At 41.0% G+C, this 21,259-nt stretch overlaps 1 long non-coding RNA gene across 1 annotated transcript in view; it reads right to left on the bottom strand.

The window, feature by feature from the left end:
- Positions 1 to 3,058: 3,058 nt before the first annotated feature.
- LOC122543437 overlaps positions 3,059 to 21,259 on the bottom strand; it is a 47,700-nt gene continuing 29,499 nt past the window's right edge. Inside the window, exons 2-3 of the long non-coding RNA XR_006310021.1 lie at positions 8,031 to 8,159; positions 3,059 to 3,563 (exon numbers count right to left, since the gene is read on the bottom strand). This is a non-coding gene — a long non-coding RNA (uncharacterized LOC122543437). The remainder of the gene's footprint in view (positions 3,564 to 8,030; positions 8,160 to 21,259) is intronic.

The following is a 21,259-nucleotide window of genomic DNA, read 5'->3' on the forward strand; positions in this document are numbered from 1 at the left end:
CTGGTTGTAAGTGAGCTGAATTAGCAGCTTGTTTAAAAGTCTTAGGCAGAGATGTTAGCCAAGGAAAATAGCACCAATGCAGAAGTTTGCCGATTACCTTTGTGCCAAATAAACAAGCTTTTGGATGGAGACGTAGGTGATCCTTCATCGAAGTTTGTGTGTCTGTAGGTTATTGTGGGGTTAAAAGTTCTGAATCTTCCTTTCTGATACTTGTAGTCAGACTGTATCAAATTGTTCTTCTGTAGTGTAACATACTTTGTGGTTTTTTTATATGTAATAAATTTTCATATTCATTTTGTTAAACGTACTTTGGCAACCTCTTGTAAATATGTTCAGTAACTGACCTCCACAGTAAACAAAAAAAATGAAATTTAACGTCTATCAAGCCAGGTTTCAGTCTGGTATCAGACTTGTTCAGTATTACCATCAGCGGGGATCATGACAGTGTCTAATGAAAATAAATAGAACTTATGAAACCATTTTCATGGGGAGGATAAGTATATTTCATAGTCTTTTAGAATTATTTTAATTAGTGCTGCTGATGAGGAGATGGGGGAATAAATATTCATCAGTCATTGTATTATTTTGTTTTATCTGTATGACAGGAAAATAAATAATAGTAAATGGAAGCATTTTCTGCAAAACTTGCAATTTTTCCATCATACTAAATAGAGGTGAATTTATTAGGCAAATACTAATGCTCACAAAAATGTAGTAATTGAAAACCAAAAGAATTGCAGATGCTGTAAATCAGAAACAAAAACAGAAATGGCTGGAAAAGCTCAGCAGGTCTGGTAGCATCTGTGAAAAGAAATCAGAGTTAACGTTTCGGGTCCGATGACCTTTTCTCAGAACTGAGGAATTTCCATTTTTGTAGTGTTTGAGAACTTTGATGCATAGAAGAAGAAAAATAATTGTGTTAAATCTTGCTGCATTCTGTACCAATAACATGCAGAACAACAGTTCTTCTTGTTCTCTGCAGGTCCTATCTACTCTCATTTCATATGACTGATTTAGCAAAGGGAACTGTTATGGTGGGACAGGTTTCTCTTAAGCCATGCTGGGACCAGTGTCCTAGCAAATTGAATAACTAGGGCTGAGAGAAGGCTTTAAACAAAACAGCCAGAGGGTTCTGGACAGAGGACACCTAGGCTTACAAAGAAAAAGAATGTGGCAGTATCGCAGGACAGCTATTTCGGGTAACGATACCCAGAGAGGGGCAGGTAGGGATAAAGTGGGCAAAAATAGCCAAACAGCAGTAGAGTCAAAGGGAGAAAGATGGTTTAAGGCAAAATTAATGGTTCTTAAACCAGCACACAGTATTCACACCAAAATAAACTTACAGCACAAATTGAGGTTAATGGGCAGAGAGTTATAGAGTCTTACATGGAAACAGACCCTTCGGTCCAACTCATCCGCGCCATCTAGACATCTCAATATGACCTAATCCCATTTGCCAGCATTTGGCCCATATCCCTTTAAACCCTTCCTATTCAAATACTGATCAAGATGCCTTTTAAATATTGTAATTGTACCAGCCTTCACCACTTCCTCTGGCAGCTTGCTTCATACACACATCACCCTCTGTATGAAAAGTTACTCCTCAGGTCATTTTAAAATCTTTCCCCTCTCACCTTAAACTTATGCCTTCTAGCTTTGTACTCACTCACCCTTGGAAAAAAAATGGCAATTTACCCTATCCATGCCCCTCATGATTTTATAAACCTCCATAAGATCACCCCTCAGCCTCCAACATTCCAGGGAAAAAAATGCCCCAGCCTATTCAGCATCTCCCTTTAACTCAAGCTGTCCAGTCCTGGCAACATCCCTGTAAATCTTTTCTGCACCCTCTCAAATTTTAACAACATCTTTCCTATAGCAGGGAGACCAGAACTGAATGTAGTATTCTAAATATGGCCTTACCAATGTCCTGTAAAGCTGCAACATAACATCCCAATTTATATACTCAGTGTTATGACCAATGAAGGCAAGTGTGCCAAATGCCTTCTTCACTACCCTGTCTACCTGTGACTCCACTTTCAAGGAACTGGGCAGCTGTACCCCTAGGTTTCTTTATTTGGCAACAATCCCCAGGGCACTACCATTAACTGTATAAGTCCTGCCCTGATTTGCATTACCAAAATGCAAAACCTCACATTTTTCTAAACTAAACTCCATCTGATCAAGGTCCCATTGCATTCTGAGGGGAAAAGCAACTGTTGTAACTCAAAGACGACTGTTGCAAACCAATTTCTTCAGGGGCATACATTTTCTTTCACTCGTCACCACTGAAGTAACTCCACAGAGGCCAGCATCCTGTCACCAAGTCACCCTTTATTTATATGTGCATAGTGTTTGACACTGATCCAGCATCCTCAGAGCCAGCTCTCAGAGTGAACAGAACCTCTGACACTGTTTGTATCTGTCAGCCAGGACTACTTGATTCACCAGGTTAACAGCCCCAAGTAGGGATCTTGAATTCTATGATGTCAAAAAGTATGGCGCTGGAAAAGCACAGCCAGTAAGGCAGCAGCCATGGAGCAGGACAGTCGACGTTTCAAGCATAAGGTCATCATCACATTCCTGATAAAGAGCTTATGCTCGACACGTCAACTCTCCTGCTCCTTGGATGCTGCCTGACCGGCTGTGCTTTTCCAGCACCACACTATTTGACTCTGATCTCCAGCATCTGCAGACCTCACTTTCTCCTCATATTCTATGATGTCCAACTGGCTGGCCTCATTACAATGACTACACTCAGCTCCAATAATTTATTCAGTGTCACTTCCCTGGTGAATGTAATTTTTTTGAGTTCCTCCTTCCCTCCCATTTCCTGATTAACAGCAATTTCTGCAAAGTTACTTGCATCCTCTACAGTGAAGAGTGATGCAAAAACCTGTTCAATTAATCTGCCATTGCCTTATTTTCCATTATTAAGTCCCAGCTTCACTTTTTAGAATTAGATTTTATTGTCATGTATACTCAAGTGTTGGAATACACGAGTGCAGTGAAAAGTGTACAAAGTCACCATTCTCCAGAGCTATCTTGGTCACAAAACTAGAATGAAAATAAAACAGAAAAACTAAAGAAAAACAGCCAAAGGTAAGAAAATGTCCATATCTTAAAGACTAAAATCTTATCTCTATAAAGGTGTTTGGAACGCTCAGCTCAGATGCAGGCATCTGAGCCTAGCCATGACCTGGAGTCGAGGTCAGTGTGTACGTCTCGCCTTGATTGCTGGAAGGAGCCATGTCATTGCTGCTGCTGACGCCACTGCACCCAATTGCAGGGACCACTGAGAAGCTGCTGCCATTACACGAAATGCCCATTCCCACTGCCAATGTTGTGCTGGTAGAAGCCTGGGAGGAATTGCGACCGCTGACTCTGCAATGGCCGGCTCCTGCTGCCGACGCCATGCTGCCACCTCCTGCAATCGCTAAGAGGAGGCTGGGAGGTCTCTGCCTCCAATTCCCCCGCCACCTCCGACTGCCAGGAGGCTGCTGCTATTCCACGAACAGACCACTCTTGCTACTGTTCCAATGCTGCTGAATCACCGCAAAAGGCTTAAAGAAAAAACAAAGAAAAAGAATCAAAAAGAAAAAGAGCAAACATGAAAAGAAGAAAAAAGAAAGCACATGGGAGTGGTTGAGCCCCGTGCTTAGTCCTGCTGCTCCACCGCCAACTTGAAGATGATAATCACTTTCTGTAGGTCCAATGCTTACTAACTCTTTGCTAACTCTCCTTTTATTTAAAAAGTCTATGGAAACTCTTACTATCTGCTTTTTTTTAGCTAGCTTTCTCAGCTAGCTTATCCCTTCTGAATAATATTTAGTCTTTATGCTTGTTCTAGCTGCTTGTCTGTTTAGCTAAGACATAAGTGTTGATTAAGGGAGCTTGATAGTGAAGCCTTCCATGACTCAAAGAACAAAGAACATGACCGTGCAGGAATAGGCCCTTTGGCCCTCCACGCCTGCACCAATTCATAACCTTTATCTAGATCTGCTGTCTATTTTCTAAGGATCTGTATCCCTTTGCTCCCTGCCCATTCATGTATCTGTCGAGATACATCTTAAATGACACTATCGTTCCCGCCCCTACTACCTCCACTGGCAATGCATTCCAGGCACCCAACACCCTCAGCATAAAGAACTTTTCACATATATCTCCCCTAAAATTTTCCCCACTTACTTTGAACTCCTGACCCCTAGTAATTGAGTCCTCCACTCTGGGAAAAGTTTCTTGCTATCCACCCTGTCTACACCTCTCGTGATTTTGTAGGGCTCAATCAGGTCCCCCCTCAACCACCTTCTTTACAATGAAAATAATCCTAACTTACTCAACCTCTCCTCATAGTTAGCACGCTCCATACCAGGCAGTATCCTGGTGAACTCCTCTGCATCCTCTCCAAAGCATCCACATCCTTTCGGTAGTGTGGCGACCAGAACTATATGCAGTATTCCAAATGTGGCTGAACCAAAGTCTTATACAATTGTAACATGACCTGTCAACTCTTGTACTCAATACCCCGTCTGATGAAGGAAAGCATGCCATATGCCTTCTTGACCACTCTACTGACCTGTATTGCCACCTTCAGGGAACAATGGACCTGAACACCCAGATCTCTCTGTACATCAATCTTCCCCAGGACATTTCCATTTACTGTATAGTTCACTCTGGAATTGCATCTTCCAAAATGCATCATCTTGCATTTTCCGGATTGAACTTTATCTGCCATTTCTCTGCCCAGCTCTCCAATCTGTCTATATTCTGCTGTATTCTCTGACAGTACCTTTCACTATCTGCTACTCAACCAATCTTAGTGTCATCTGCAAACTTGCTAATAGGCAACCTACACCTTCCTCCAAATCATTTATGTATATCACAAACAACAGTGGTCCCAGTGTGGATCCCTGTGGGAGACCACTGGTCACTGGTCTCCATTTTGAGAAGCTCCCTTCCACTACTACTTTCTGTCTCCCGGTGCCCAACCAGTTCTCTCTCAATCCAGCTAGAACACCCTGGACCCCATGCAACTTGACCTTCTTCATCAGCCTACCATGGAAACCTTATCAAATGCTTACAAAAGTCCATTTATATTACATCTTTGCCCCTTCCCTCATCAAGCAATTTTGTCACCTCTTCAAAGAATTCTATTAGTTTTGTAAGACATGACCTTCCCTGCACAAAACCATGCTGCCTATCACTGATAAAGCCCATTTTCTTCTTCTCCAGTAGCTTCCCTATCACTGACGTCAGGCTCATAGGGCTGCAATTACCTGGATTATCCCTGCTCCCCTTCTTAAACAAAGGGGCAACATTAACAATTCTCCAGTCCTCTGGGACCTCCCCTGTTTTCAAGGATGCTGCAAAGATATCTGTTAAAGCTCCAGCTATTTCCTCTCTCGCTTCCCTCAATAACCTGGGGACTTGTCCACCTTAATGCCTTTAAGAATACACAATACTTCCTCCCTCCTTATGTCAACTTGACCTAGAGTAATCAAAGATCCATCCCTAACCTCAACATCTGCCATTTTCCTCTCCTCGGTGAATACCGATACAAAGTACCCATTAAGAATCTCACTCATTTTCTTTGACTCCGCTCATATCTTTCCTCCTTTATCCTTGATTGGGCCAACCCTTTCCCTCATTACCCTCTTGCTCCTTATATAAGAATAAAAGGCTTTGGGGTTTTCCTTAATCTTGCTTGCTAAGGATATCTCATGATCTCTTTTAACCTCTTAATACCTCATTTCAGATTAGTCCTACATCCCCGATATTCTTCCAAAGCTTTGTCTGACTTCAGTTGCTTAGAGCTTATGTATGCATCCTTTTCCTCTTAGCTAGACTCACAATTTCACCTTCATTCATGGTTCCCTGATCTTACCATTTCTAACCCTCATTTTCACAGGAACATATTTCTTCTGAACTCTAATCAACCTCTCTTTAAAGGCCTCCCATATATCGAATGTGGTTTCCCTTCAAACAGCTGCTCCCAATCTACATTCCCCAGCTCCTGCTGAATTTTGGTCTAGTTGGCCTTCCCCCACTTTAGCACTCTTCCTCTAGGACCACTCTCGTCTTTGTCCATGAGTATCGTAAAACCTATGGAATTGTGATCACTATACCCAAAGTAATCCCCCACTGAAACTTCAACCACCTGACCAAGCTCATTTCTTAACACCAGGTCTAGTATGGCCCCTTCACGAGTTGGACTGCATACATATTGGTCTAGAAAACCCTCCTGGAAGCTCCATACAAATTCTGCTCCATCCAGACCTCTAACACTAAGTGAATCCCAGTCAATGCTGGGAAAATTAAAATCTCCTATCACCACCACCCTGTTGCTCTTACGTCTTTCTATGATCTCTCTACATATTTGTACCTCTATCTCACGTTCACTGTTGGGAGGCCTATAGTACAGCCCCAACATTGTTACCGCACCCTTCCTATTTCTGCGCTCTGCCCATATTGCCTCACTGCTTGAGTCCTCCATAGTGCCCTCCTTCAGCACAGCTGTGATATTTTCTTTGACCAGTAATGCAACTCCTCCACCCCTTTTACCTCCCCTTCTATCCCAGTTGAAGCATCGATATCCTGGGACGTTTAGTTGCCAATCATGCCCTTCCCTCAACCAAGTCTCAGTAATAGCAACAACATCATATTCCCAGGTACTAATCCAAGCCCTAAGTTCATCTGCCTTACCTACTATACTTCTTGCATTAAAACAAATACACCTCAGACCACCAGTCCCTTTGCATTCATCCGCCACTCCCAGCCTACTCTTCCCCTTAGTCATGCTGACTTCATTATCTAGTTCCTTATAGGCTTTAATTGCTACTTCCTTCCTGTGCACTAACCTCCTCAGTTGGTTCCCACCCCCTTGCCACATTAGTTTAAACCCTCCCCAACAGCATTAGCAAAAGCATCCCCAAGGACATTGGTTCCAGTCCGGCCCAGGTGTAGACCATCCAATTTGTAATAGTCCCACCTCCCCCAGAACCAGTCCCAATGTTCCAAAAATCTGAACCCCTCCCTTCTGCACTATCTTTCAAGCCATGCATTCATCCTGAATACTCTATCATTCCTATTCTGACTCACACATGGCACTGGTAACAATCTTAAGATTACTACCTCTGAGGTCCTACTTTTTAACTTGGTTCCTAGCTCCCTGAATTCTTCTTGTAAGACCTCATCCTGTTTTTTACCTATATCATTGGTGCCTACATGCACCATGACAACTGGCTGTTTACCCTCCCCCTTGAGAATTTTCTGCAGTCAATCTGAGACATCCCTGACCCGTGCACCTAGGAGGCAACATACCATTTGGGAGTCTCGTTTTCGACCACTTACAATTGAATCCCCTATGACTATAGCCCTTCCACTCTTTTTCCCATCCTTCTGTACAGCAGAGCCAGCCATGGTGACATAGATTTGGCCACTGCTGCCCTCCCCTGGTGAGCCATCTCCCCCAACAGTATCCAAAATGGTATACCTGTTTTGGAGGGAGATGACCACAGGGGACACCTGCATTGCCTTCCTGCTCTTTCTCTGCCTCTTGGTCACCCATTCCCTTTCCCCCTCAGCAATCCTAATCTGCAGTGTGACCAATTCACTAAATGCGCTATCCACCCTCAACATTGCGTATGCTCCAAAGTGAGTCCACCCGCAGCTCCAGAGCAGTCATGTGGTCTAACAAAAGCTGCAACTGGACACACTTCTTGCACATGAAGGAGCTAGGGACATCAGCTGTGTCCCTGAGCTCCCACATTGAGCAAGAGGAGCACAACATGGCTCTGAGATCTCCTGCCATTTTTAATCTTAAGTTTTACCTAAGTTGAGACTAAAGTTCCAAAAAAGGAAAGAGAAGTTTCTTTTACTAACTTAACTTAGTAAACTCCTTACCCTATCAACACACCACAGAGTCCTTTTTTTTGGTTAGAGGAGGAGGGGGGTGTGGGAGACACTACACGGGTAGTGTCTCGGGTTCAGCCATTGCCCGAATATAGCAGCTTTTTAAATAGTTTGTTTACCTTCCCAGCAGCCCCCTGGTCCTCATTCTCCCGTCCTCGCTGCAATTAAAATGGAGGCCGCAGACGTCCAAGGGGCATTTTTTAAACGTTTTGCTTACCTTCCCGGCAGCCCCCTGGTCCTTGTTCTCTCTGCCCTCGTCACAATTAAAAAAAATTAAAACGTACAAAATTAATTGAATTCCAGCATAAAAATAAATGATTTATATTATGACAGCAGCCAGCATTTTTAAGATCAAAGCATTGACTTCTGTCTTGATCATATTTGAAGATATAACACTCCAGTTTAAAGTGGACTTGAGATTAAGTCACACATCTCTGAAGCTATTTTTCTAATCAACCTGTTTAGCGATATCATTACACCTTTGGAGCAGGTGGCACTTGAACCCTGGCCTCTCAGTCCAGGGATAGGGATACTACTGCTGCACCATAAAAGGGCCCCCAGCACACATCCCTGAAAGGAGCAGGAGCCTGATTCAAATCAGTACAGATATATAAATTGGTTTGTATACACAGTAACTAAAGTTGCAACATTTAAGTGAATGCCAACAAAATTCTGCAGTTGATTATCACATAATATTGCTGTTTTAATGGCATACTTTAGCAATGCATTCTCATAAGTTTACAAATTCAAATGAAAATTTCTTGCAATATTCCTCACTAGGTGGCTCCATAAAACCAGAGAACTGAAACAGTTTCAATTAAATTTATCCCAACTACTCATGGATGCTCTTTGCAGCTTTTTTCAAGTACCACAGATTTTTGCAAACTCGCTGACGTCTATTCACTTAAAAGTCTTTGCTAGGGAAGAGCTAGCTTACCACTAAACCAAACAGAATAACACAACAGGATCAATACTAACCTCCTCCTCTGTTAAAATGATAAAGAAATTCCAATGTCTTTCAGTTCTGAAGAGGTCATACCAGACTCAAAATCTTAATTGTTTCTCTCTCCACAGATGCTGCTAGACCTGCTGAGTTTCTCCAGCATTCTCTATATTTGTTTCAATATTAACCTGACTGGACAATATGGGATCAGGTGCAATACTGGTATAGCATTCTGACCCATGTAAGTCTCCATTGAAATCAGTGGTGACTAATAAATCCATTATTGCATCCAATCCTGTTAATTTCCTGATGGCAGTTTAGGTTAATTTGCAACATTTCTATAGGCGAAAATTTGAAGCCTTCAAATGCATATTTTACATTAGTTCAGTTCAGACTACATGTTGCGTCCATGGCTTATTCAAGGGGACAGTTCTCTTCAATTATTTTAAAGTGACAATTTATCATGCTATCTGGGCAAGTTAGCCCAGTATAGTACTGTTCAATATACAGTACTACAATATTTAGTAGTAAACCGACATTGTCTTAAAATGGTTTTATTTGTCTATATTAGCTTTATGAGCAATTGTTTTCTCTAAAAATAAAACTGATGGGCAGATAGGACAGGCCCATTTGACAGCCCCAGAATAGACATACCCCACAGACATAATGTGCTACTGATAGGCTAAGTAAGTGCCACTCCATGTAAGGTAGTTCCACTCTCTGGAGCTGTGACCAAACAGATTAGCCAGCAGTCCCAGTAGTACCAAAATTAGACAGTGATCACTGCTGTGACTGCAGGAAGTGCCAAGAAGAAGGCACAATAAAATCCTGGATCTAGGGGTTTTGGGTGGGGAGTGTTTTGCCACCTAAGGGAGAGGGTTGGAGGGATAGATTTTAAGGTCTATTTGTGAAGGAAAGGGGGTACTATCTTTGGGATGATGCCACTGTGACAATACTATGGCTTTCAGAGGTATATTTTGTCCTTTTTTTATGAAGAAAGGTTGAGACAGAGATATTGAGCAGTCTGCTCCAAAGCCAATGAAGTAAATAGATTATGAAGCTTTGGGTTTTTTAAAGTTGGAACAATAGAGGCAGTCTGATGGATGGGGTGAAGCTCCCACAGAACCAGGATTGTTTTTAAGTTTCAGTTTTTCAGTAGCAGTTGCTACTAGGATCTTGCAGCTGGATGTGGAAGCTGTTTTCCTCTCTCTGTTATAACTAAAAGGTGGGGTTCTCCTCCTGCTGCCAGAATTGCATGTGAGACGTTCTGTTTTGCCAAGTGTGTGTTTATGGGATATTACTATATTGGAACAGTTACTGTTTAGTAGTTAAATAATCTATTATTCTGTTAAGTTTTCCAATTTCTTTTTTCTTTAGAATCATAGAATCCCTACAGTGTGGAAGCAGGCCATTTGGCCCATTAGGTCACACCGACCCTCTGAAGAGAGTCCCACCCAGACCCATCCCCCACCCCATCCCTGTAATCCTGCATTTCCCATAGCTAATCCACCCAGCTTGCACAACCCCAGACACTATGGGCAATTTAGCATGGCCAATTCACCGAACATGCACATCTTTAGATTGTGGGAGGAAATCGGAGTGCTTGGAGCAAACCCACACAGACATGGGGAGAATGTGCAAACTCCACGCAGACAGTCGCCCAAAGGTGAGATTGAACCTAAATCTCTGGCATGTGAGTCACCTTGTTGTCTTTTAACTGTAGTGTATGAATAAAGTGTGTTCTGCTTCAAGATTAATAGTTTGACGAATTGTATTGCTTGTGGAATGTAATGCCTGGCACTTAGCTTGAAAATAAGAAAAAGTTAGGGTTTAGACTATTTTCTAAATATTTTGAGGGATTTGGTCTGGTCCATATCACCACCGATGTACAAAACACACTCCTGAAGATAGTATTCCTCTTCTGCCATTTGAAAATTGTTTTTAAACAAAATTTGCCCACTTATGCCCTCCGCAACACGTTATAGTGTGGACAGTGTCAGCTTTTAACAAATTCAGTTGAGCCTTAATTGTTTATTTCTATATAGTGACTGGGCTGCCAATTTCAGTACCCATGCAGCTGACTCAGGGGTCAGTGGGAAGGCAATCAGCTGGCATCTGCCCTCTTTTGCATCCAACCCCCGACCCCCATCAAAAACATATACAGTATATGTAATATCCAGTCTGATGGATCTGAACAGTTCTGGTTTCTAAGTCCCATCAATCTGCTAGAAATGGGAAGCAATATATTTCCTTGTACATACATAGCACTGTTTTCCAATTGTTGCCATAAGTTTTCAGTTATTCTTTTGGTGGACAACTGTGGGTCTCTTTTTCTTGGTTTGAAACGCATCTGACCCACTGGGGTTGACTTTAACCCACAGCAGGTTCCAAATAGGCATGAGTGATAATGAACACAAAATAATATATTGTGAGTATTTTAACTCCTGGCCCTCATTTGTATACCATCAGATTGCAGTCTGCTTAAAGTGGATAGAAAGTGACACTGAGTGAGGGAGTGAGGGAGAAGAGGTTCAAGCAGCCCAAAGCTGTCAGTCTGTACCAATGGAAGGCTAACTGACAAGTGGTTAAATGTGAGAAGAAGTTTCAGATGCAGCTTGTCAGAGGGTAATAAGAGTTTGTCTAAGGCAGAGAAAGCCACAAATTTCACCATGGAGCTGGAAGAGCACTGTTGCCTTTCCTGAATCCGTAAAAAAAACTTACTTTCTTTGTGGAGGCTTTTTTTCCCCCATCCCTACAACTGCTGACCTGTTTTCACCATATGCAAAAATTGCACCTATTTTGATTCAAATTTAAAATCAGTTAGGCTTCCGTTCCATTGATTCCATTTCCTTGTATGGAAATATCTCGCTGCTCAATACTTGCAGATTAATGGGACTTAGAAACCAGAACTGTACAGAGCCATCAGATTGGTTTTACTGGATATGTTTTTGGTGGTGGTGGGGATGGGTTTGGATGTAAGAGAGGACAGATGCCCAGCTCACCACCTTCCCACTGACCCCTGAGAGAGCTTCATAATAGGAAGGATACATGGGTGCTGAAATTGGCAACCCAGCCACAATATAGAAATGATGTGGAGGTGCTGGTGTTGGACTGGGGTGGACAAAGTTAAAGATCACACAACACCAGGTTATTGTCCAACAGATTTATTTGGAAGTACTAGCTTTCGGAGCGCTGCTCCTTCATCAGGTACCTAGTGGGGCAGGATCATAGGACACAGAATTTATAGAAAAAGATCAGTGCTGTACAACTGATGCAATGTATTGAAAAAAACCTAGATTGCTGTAAAGTCTTTAATCACTTAGAATGGGGTTGCAGGTTTCGATTCATTAATATATAAATCCCAAAACTTCTTTCAAGTCACATTCCCAAGATAACTTAAGGTTTTATAAAAAGAAAATGACATCTCAGCTCAGACAATGCTTTAAAGGTGTGAGGTTAGAGTCTATCTGTATCCCAACCTTGAGTCAGACTGGTGTCAGAACCAGTCTATATGGGTTAACAGCAATCTAGATTTGTTCCTTACATCGCATCAGTTGTATGACACTTTGATCTTTTTCTATAAATTCTGTGTCCTATGATTCTGCCCCACTAGCTACCTGATGAAGGCACAGCGCTTCGAAAGCTTGCCCTTCAAATAAACCTGTTGGACTATAACCTGGCGTCGTGTGATTTTTAACAAAATAGAGAAAAAAAAAATTGTCTCAACTGAGCTTGTTAAAAGCCCACACTGCCCACACCATAACATGGCTCGCATGGGTTGGGGAGAGTATGAATGGGCAGCATGTATTTTTAAAAGAGATTTTCAAATGGCAGAAGGAAAGAGAAGTCCTATCTTCAGGGATGCCTTTTGTGCATCGGTGGTACCACCCAGAGATGTTGCTTTCTTTCCTACATGCATGGATCTTAAAATCTGTCCCTCCAAACATGGGCCTTTGGTGGCAAAACCCTTCCTGCCCAAAACGAGGATTTGATTTGCATTCATTCTCAGGACTATCTAGTTTGGTTAGGTGTCCCAGCTACCTAGAGTGAGCAGTACAAATGTTGAGCTGAATAATTCCAGCAGGTGGGGATGAGTATGGCAGAGTCCTCAATTTTAGAACCCTTGCTTGTTAATTTATGCAGACAAGTTTGAATCTTCAAGGATTATTAGGATGTAGTCAATAATTTCCCCTATTCCACCAGTGAAAGCTTTGTCTGCCTGTAGTGGTGTACTCTCTGCAGGATGCAATGCATCAACTTGCCAAAGTTTCTTCAACAGTACCACACAAGCACACATTTTCCACCACCCAGAACGACAATAGTAGCAAGTGAATAGGAATATCACCAACTCCGAAGTCCCTTTCAAGTCACACCTTACCGAGATTTGGAAGTGTGTTGCTTTTCTTACATTGTTGCTGAGCCAAAATGTTGAAAATCCCTCCATATCAGCATTGTGGGGGCATCATCATGATGCAGATTGCAGAGGTTCAAGAAGACCCACAACCACTCCGTCAGGGCAACTGGGGATCAGCACTAATGCTGTTCTTCCAGCATTACCCATATTCCAATAATTAATTCTAAAACATCCCAGCAACCTTTAACAAAGTTTAAAATTTCCTCATTAATTGAAATACTGTAATATTCCTGATAGTTGAGGGAAATACGTCAAGGGGAATGAATCAAACCAATTCAGTTCAATTTGAATCAACTCAAATCTAATGTAATCCTCTTCCCTGCAGCTCACAGACTTTGACAGCTCTTATAAAATGTAGATTGAATGCTGCTGCTGTCTCTGTATAAAAAATTAATAGCACTGAAAATGCCAGCAATTGGAATATTTCAAAATTATACAGTCATGAAGATATGTTAGTTTATACTGTGTTTACACAGGGCTTTGCTGTGTTATTTCAATAATTTACATAGATTACTGAAGGTCAGACAGTGAAATGCAATCCAATTTGTATTAATTCATTATTAAACAAAGCAATGTACCAACATTGAAAGCAATTGGCAGAGATTTATCCTTCCAATTGCTTATTATACAAACGAAGTATATTTAGATATTTTGGGTACGTAGTATCTGATATTTATAAGGTTATGATAATTTTTAAAAATTCTGTTACAAGTTCAAGAAATCTTTTTGGGAATTATCATGATGAACTTTATGGGGAGTTAGAAACTAGCACCAAAGACCTTGCAGTTCCTTTTGCCCTGCTTTCTACTTTGGATCTAAAGCATATTGTCTTTGTATTACACAGCAGTTGTCCTATAGCAACAATTTTAAAAAGTGATGTATTGGAATGTGTTTGTATGATACTTTTAACTCCAGGATGTGTTATGTGTAAGAACTCTCAGCATTGGGAGGTATTAAGAGTGATGGTTAAGATCTGTAAAATCTTCCAAATATAAGTACAGGGCTAGAAATGACCATGAACATATGAACATCTAACATGCCCTTATCAAATTCCTCTTTCTGCTATTTTAGCAGACACTCTAACCCATTTTATTATTTTGCAACTTAGGAAATCAAGACTATTTTCTTTTTCCTAGTGGGGTAGGTTGGGGTCATAGAAAGAAGTCAGAAGATTAAGCTCAAATTTAAACATGAAATTGTTCCCATTTGTCATATAATAGGCAAGAAACTCTGTCTCCATCAAACCCCTTTGAGGCTCCCAGCTCCTGTTCCACTTCTGTCATGACCCTGTATCTTCAGCATGTGTAATGAGACTATAAAGTTCAGCAAGGTAGCAGCAAATTTAATTGCATTCTTTGCCAAACTCCACCCCAGTGACTGGGAAGTTCTTTAAAATTAATTATGATATGTCAAAAACCACTAATGAAATTCCTCCTCCCATATCTTCTACCACAACATAACCATCATTCAGTTGTCACAAGATAAGGGTGTTTGGATTAGATCTGTTAAATTATTTGTCCTTCAAGTTGTACTGGTTAAGCACCATATATAAAAGTGTAAGAAATCTTTTCTCCATGTGCCAAAATCTCCTAATGTTATGAAGGCAGATACCTATACACCTACTGGTGTCTCTGTGTTATCCTTAATATCATGTTGAACTGCTGATTAGAGAAAGTTAGATCTGGCATAAAATGCACATTTTCATCCAAATCCTCCAAAACTATGTCTGCAAATCAATGTTAATTTATTTTACTTTTTAAAAATATTAAATGTCTTAGGATATTGGTATGTTGCAGGTGCTATATAAATTGAAGTGATTGTTTTAAATTTACAATGTTCCCAAAAATTTCCAATTTATGCAGATACACAGCAGGTTTTTTTTATGTGCACATTGTTGATGTTAGAGTTAGTGCAAATGTTAGGTACAAGGTAAATGGAGAAACCAAAATCTACCAGCAGTACTTTCACTGTGCTGGAAATAAGAGTCAAGGAATAAGAATTCTGCTTGCTTTGAGAACGCTCATGTCTTCAAGCATTGGTGAAAATAAATTCACACTCCTATAATCTAGCCTGCAAATTCCTACTTCACAATCAAGAAACAGGAAATCATTCCTCTCCCCTATTTCAATCTCCCTATTTAGTTAGGGAAATTTAATATATATTCACTTGACAGGTACAACTACCAGCCTATTAATCAAACCGAATAGCATCAACTCAGGATGGTCATTTGGCCTTAGAGTGAGGCGTATTTGCATGAACTGGAAACTACAAATATTAATACACAGAACCCTATTCTTTATGTCAGAAACAGCATGCCCATGCATTGCCTCAATTTCTACACAACAAAATAAGTGACAGCTATTCGCTGGTTTATTTCTCAGGTTAGTTCCTTGACCAATCAGAATCAACCTGGTTTAAAATGTAAACAAAGCCTGACATTTGACAGTCAATTAGCATTAATGGATGTACTAAGGCAATGACTCTACCAATCAGAGTTCACTTGCCAACCAATCAGTATTCTTCTTCCATCCAGTATAACTGTTGATTTTCCCCTTGAATTTATATTCTTGTGAATTGTCCTGATGAGTGCAGAACAAACAGATTGAACAAAAATGTATCTTTCTCAGTAATACTCAGGTTCTGTACTGCCAAATGAATTCAGCTATGACCTTACTGAATAACATAACAGACTTATGGGACTGAACAGCTATTCCTGTTTCTGTTTTGTGTGTTCTTATGACCAACTGCATTACAGTAGTAAAGAGAAAAAACATGATGCATTTATGTATCCTCCATAAATCATTTGGTTCTTCATGGCAAATGATGAGCATTTCATCAGAGAATGATTCATAGATTTACATTTTGACTCAGGAACCTTTGGAATTGACTTGATAATCTGGAGAAAAGGCAAAAGAAATCAAATCTGATTGAGTAAGAAGTATGGCATTTTCTTACATTTTTGTATGGAAGTATCAGATTTAGACCAATAACCAAACAACACATTGCACTAACAGCACTGAGTTGACATTCATTCCATTTGGATATGTTTTTCGGTAGTCCATGACACGGTGCTGTGTGAAGAGAACATTATCAGATTCAGTTGACACTTGAATAGATTCTACAACAAAGGCAGAATATAACCTGTTCAATTCTAGATGGTATAATTTAGTAACCATCATCAGATTTACTGTAAATGAGAAACAGGAATCAAAAATACAGAGTAAAACAGCTGAAATTTGTTATTTATTCAATTTGTAAACACATTGTCTGTTACCTTTCTTCTCAAATAATTGATTCTGCTTTGTTTGCCATGAGCCTTAAGAAATGTGCTATTTTTCATGAAGGCTGATGCCTCAAGCATTCGCTCTGTGCTCAGCTAGAATGAGAATGTCAGTATGTTCGCACGGGTGACACATTTTACTTTCACACGTTGATCAATAGCATCCCAATTGGTAACAGATGAGTAAGGATGATGAATATTAAATTTTACTGATTTCGACTGATAAGTTCTAGACCTTTCTTTCAGGTGGTGAATCAGTTTAAAAAATCTTTCTGAATTAGAAAGAAAAATATTGTTTCCATATTTAAAAAAATAGCCTAACAGTGCAAACACATCATGTATGAAGGAATTGTATGCACCTTGTATGTGCTGTGCTGAAATCACAGATATGATGTATATGCATCTCTGCCCAGTTTTCAGCAGAATAGGGAAATAAAGGCAATATTTGTTTTCAGAGCAGACATTGATCATCTTTATCAGGTACTGCTTTGAGGACAGCAGCCTTTTATGCTACAGTGAAATCCAGTGGCCATTCCTAGTTACGTTATTGAGAGGTGACCTTACAGAGGTTTATAAAATCATGAGGGCATGGATAGGATGAATAGCCATGGTCTTTTCCCCAGGGTGGGGGAGTCCAAAACTAGAGGGCATAGGTTTAAGATGAGAGGGGAACGATTTAAAAGGGACCTAAGGGGCAGCTTTTTCACGCAGAGCATGGTGCATGTATGGAATGAGCTGCCAGAGGAAGTGGTGGAGGCTGGTACAATTGCAACATTTAAAACACATCTGGTTGGGTATATGAATAGGAAGGGTTTAGAGGGATATGGGTCAAATGCTGGAAAATGGGACTAGGTTTATTTAAGATATCTGGCCAGCATGGATATGTTGGACTGAAGGGTCTGTTTCTGTACTGTATATCTCTATGACTCTATCATATTGATACTCTCCTGAAAATAAAAGGCAACAATCAAAGGTCAACTTGGGTCATACACCAAGGCATTGCTTGCTATAAGCAAGATCAGAACTGTTCTCTCACCTCCTTTACCTCTGCATAATCTCCAACAAGTTTAATGTGAGTTGCCAATGAACTTAGCTGCATATTTTTTAAGTTGCTTACTCAGCTTGTTTTCTTTTTTTTTAGGATGTGCAAAATAAAAACTTTCACAATCATTTGCTCCCAATTTGCCCACATTTTCCCATTCTTCCTTATGCCTTTTTAACAGTAAATCTGAACTCTTTTTAAAAATTGCCAATAATCTTTAATGGTCCTTGTGGATGGGACTTACCTGTTCTGGATCTAAAAATGTGCCTCTATTAAGATTGGGGCCCCAAAATTAGTCCCCATAGTGCCTGTAGTTTCAGTGCTCCAAGCTTTGTTCAGGTACCAAAGTGTCCTCCGAACTGTACTCACATATTTTACGCATCATAAGCGCCTTGGTAAGCATCTTGGTAAAGACATTTGAAAACAATATGGACCTACACCAGAGGTATAAAATATATGCAGGTCTCAATGTCAGTCTGCCATTTTCAACATCGCCAATCTAGCTAACATCCATTCTTAATTTTGAACAGCTGAACATATGCATCAGCAGTGAGGGTGACTAGATTTTCTAAGGTCAGGACACAATCAAAAACCATGGGTGGATGGAACTCTGATGATTGACACGTTGGGCAACCAATGGGAGAAGGGTAGTTGAAGACAGGTCATGTGATAGCATCTTCTGGAATATGTCCATCCATTGGTGGAAGCCCGATTCCATCGCTCATTTAAAGGCATCATCGCGATGCATCAGATGGTTGCAAAATGATTATGACAACTCTCTTAGAGATATCTGCTACATGCGATATGGTGGGTATTCACAAGAAGAAGGATGAAATTTCACATAGATTTTTTGCTCCCAAGGCCCAGTTTATATTTGAAAGAAAGAAAAAAAGGAAAACTGGAATATTTGAACTAATTTGGGAATTTGTTGAGAAACGTGGACATTTATTGAAAAACTAGAACTGTCTCAGAAACACGGGCTGTCTGGCCACTATCAACAGCTGGAAATTATTGCTGATTAAAGGTGAAGTCACCATTGTCCTGGAGGACCATCAGACTGCTATCTCAAAAGAGAGAGACATTGGTGGTGATTTAACCAGGGTCAGCATGCCTCAGGAGAGGGAAGACATTGAGAAGGCAGGACCTTCATGGTAACCCCAGCTGGTACAGGGATTGAGCCCATTCTTTTGGCGTTACTCTGCATTGCAAACCAGCTGTCCAACCAGCTGAGTTAACTAACCCTCTCATTGACTAGTTTTGTTTGAGTTTTGGAAGTACTTCTCCTTTTGAAGGTTTAACATTGCTAAAGTCTGCAGGGTGTCATGTTCTGCACGAAGAAAGACTGCAAAGGTTATGCATACACCATTTGCTGTCAGTCACAAGTACTACAGTTAAATTTCTTGCAGCCAGTTTTTATTTTGAATGTAACTCAAGAACATAGATAAAGAACTTTAAAAAACGTACAATTAATCTAAATGGCAACCCCAAATTGTTTATAATGCACTTTTATAGGGTTCATCATACATTTCTCACTCAACTTTATCTCGAGTCACAGAGTCATAGAGATGTACAGCATGTAAACAAACCCTTCGGTCCAACTCGTCCATGCTGACCAGATATTCTAACCTGGTCTAGTCCCATTTGCCAGCACCTGGCCCATAACCCTCCAAACCCTTCCTATTCACATACCCACCCAAATGCCTTTTAAATGTTGTAATTGTACTAGCCTCCACCACTTCCTCTGGCAGCTCAATCCATACACGTACCACCCTCTGCATGAAAACGTTGTCCCTCAGGTCCCTTTTAAATATCTCCCCTCTCACCCTAAACCTATGCCCTCTAGTTCTGGACTCCCCTACCCCAGAGAAAAGACCTTGTCTATTTACCCTCTCCATGCCCTTCATGATTTTATAATCCTCTATAAGGTCATCCCTCAGCCTCCGATGCTCCAGGGAAAACAGCCCCAGTCTATTCAGCCTCTCCATTTATCTCAAATCCTCCAATCCTGGCAACATCCTTGTAAATCTTTTCTGAACCCTTTCAAGTTTCACAACATCCTTCCGATAGGAAGGAGACCAGAATTGCACGCAATATTCCAAAAGTGGCCTAACTAATGTCCTGTACAGCTGCAACATGATCTTCCGCTCCTCTCTTCAATGCTCTGACCAATAAAGGAAAGCATACCAAACGCCCTCTTCACGATCCTAACTACCTGCGATTATTTTCAAGAAACAATGAATCTGCACTCCAAGGTCTCTTTGTTCAGCAACATTCCCCAGAACCTTACCATTAAGTGTATAAGTCCTGCTCTGATTTGCTGTTCCAAAATGCAGCACCTTGCATTTATCTAAATTAAACTCCATCTGCCACTTCTCAGCCCATTGGCCCATCTGATCAAGATCCCGTTGTAATCTGAGGTAACCTTTTTCGCTGTCCACTACACCTCCAATTTTGCTGTCATCTGCAAACTACTAACTATACCTCCTATGTTCATTTCAAATTTACTTGAAATTCTGAAAATAAAGTGTTTATTGTTATACTTCCAGCCACTATGATGGGGGAAATATCAACATTTTTGGAGATGAGCTGTAATACAACAGGGAAGTGGAGCAGAGGCAGCAAAGAAGTGAATAAGCTGCTTGCAGAGTGAGAAGGCGGTGAAGAGCACTCAGCAGGTGACCTTATCCACCTTCTGTTTTCTGGGATTACATTTTTTTTCCCACCGAAGCATGGAGTGGTTTGTTTTTTCTCTGCTATTTCCATATGCGATACTCACAGTACTCTGCCACCTTTTGCAATCAGAACTGCAGCCTCAAAACAGGACAAGGATGGTGCTGCCAGTGGCATGGCCATGGCCCGGAATCTTCTTGTGTCCAAATCCTTCCAAGCTGGGTTAGATGACTAACAAACTGTTAGCCTGGGAACGTGACGGCCTAGTGGTATTATTACTAGACTATTAATCCAGCAAACTCAGCAAATGTTCTGGGGACCTGGGTTTGAATCCTGCCATGGTGGATCTTGAATTCAATTTTAAAAAAGTCTGGAATTCAGAATCTACTGATGACATGAATCCATTGTCGATAGTTTGCAAAACCTACTTGTTCACTAATGTCCTTTAAGGAAGGAAATCTGCCATCCTCACCTGGTCTGGCCTACATGTGAATCCACCCACAGCAATGTGGTTGACTCTCAGTTGCCCTCTGATATGGCCTAGCAAGCCATTCAGTTGTATCAATTGCTACAAAGCCTTAAAGAAATGAAACTGGATGGATCAGTATTTACTGTGGAAAAAGATATGGAAGATATAGAATGAAGGGAAATAGATGGTGACACCTTGCAAAATGTCCATATTACAGAGGAGGAAGTGCTGGATGTCTTGAAATGCATAAAGGTGGAAAAATCCCCAGGACCTGATCAGGTGTACTCTAGAACTCTGTGGGAAGCTAGAGCTAGAGAAGTGGTTGCTGGGCCTCTTGCTGAGATATTTGTATCATCGGTAGTCACAGGTGAGGTGCCAAGAAGGGTGGTAAGGACAAGCCAGGGAACTATAGACCAGTGAGCCTGATGTCGGTGGTGGGCAAGTTGTTGGAGGGAATCCTGAGGGACAAGATGTACATGTATTTGGAAAGGCAAGGACTGATTAGGGATAGTCAACATGGCTTTGTGCGT

This window comes from Chiloscyllium plagiosum, chromosome 43 (assembly GCF_004010195.1).
Source record: "Chiloscyllium plagiosum isolate BGI_BamShark_2017 chromosome 43, ASM401019v2, whole genome shotgun sequence".
In the NCBI taxonomy this organism is placed as follows: Eukaryota; Metazoa; Chordata; class Chondrichthyes; order Orectolobiformes; family Hemiscylliidae; genus Chiloscyllium; species Chiloscyllium plagiosum.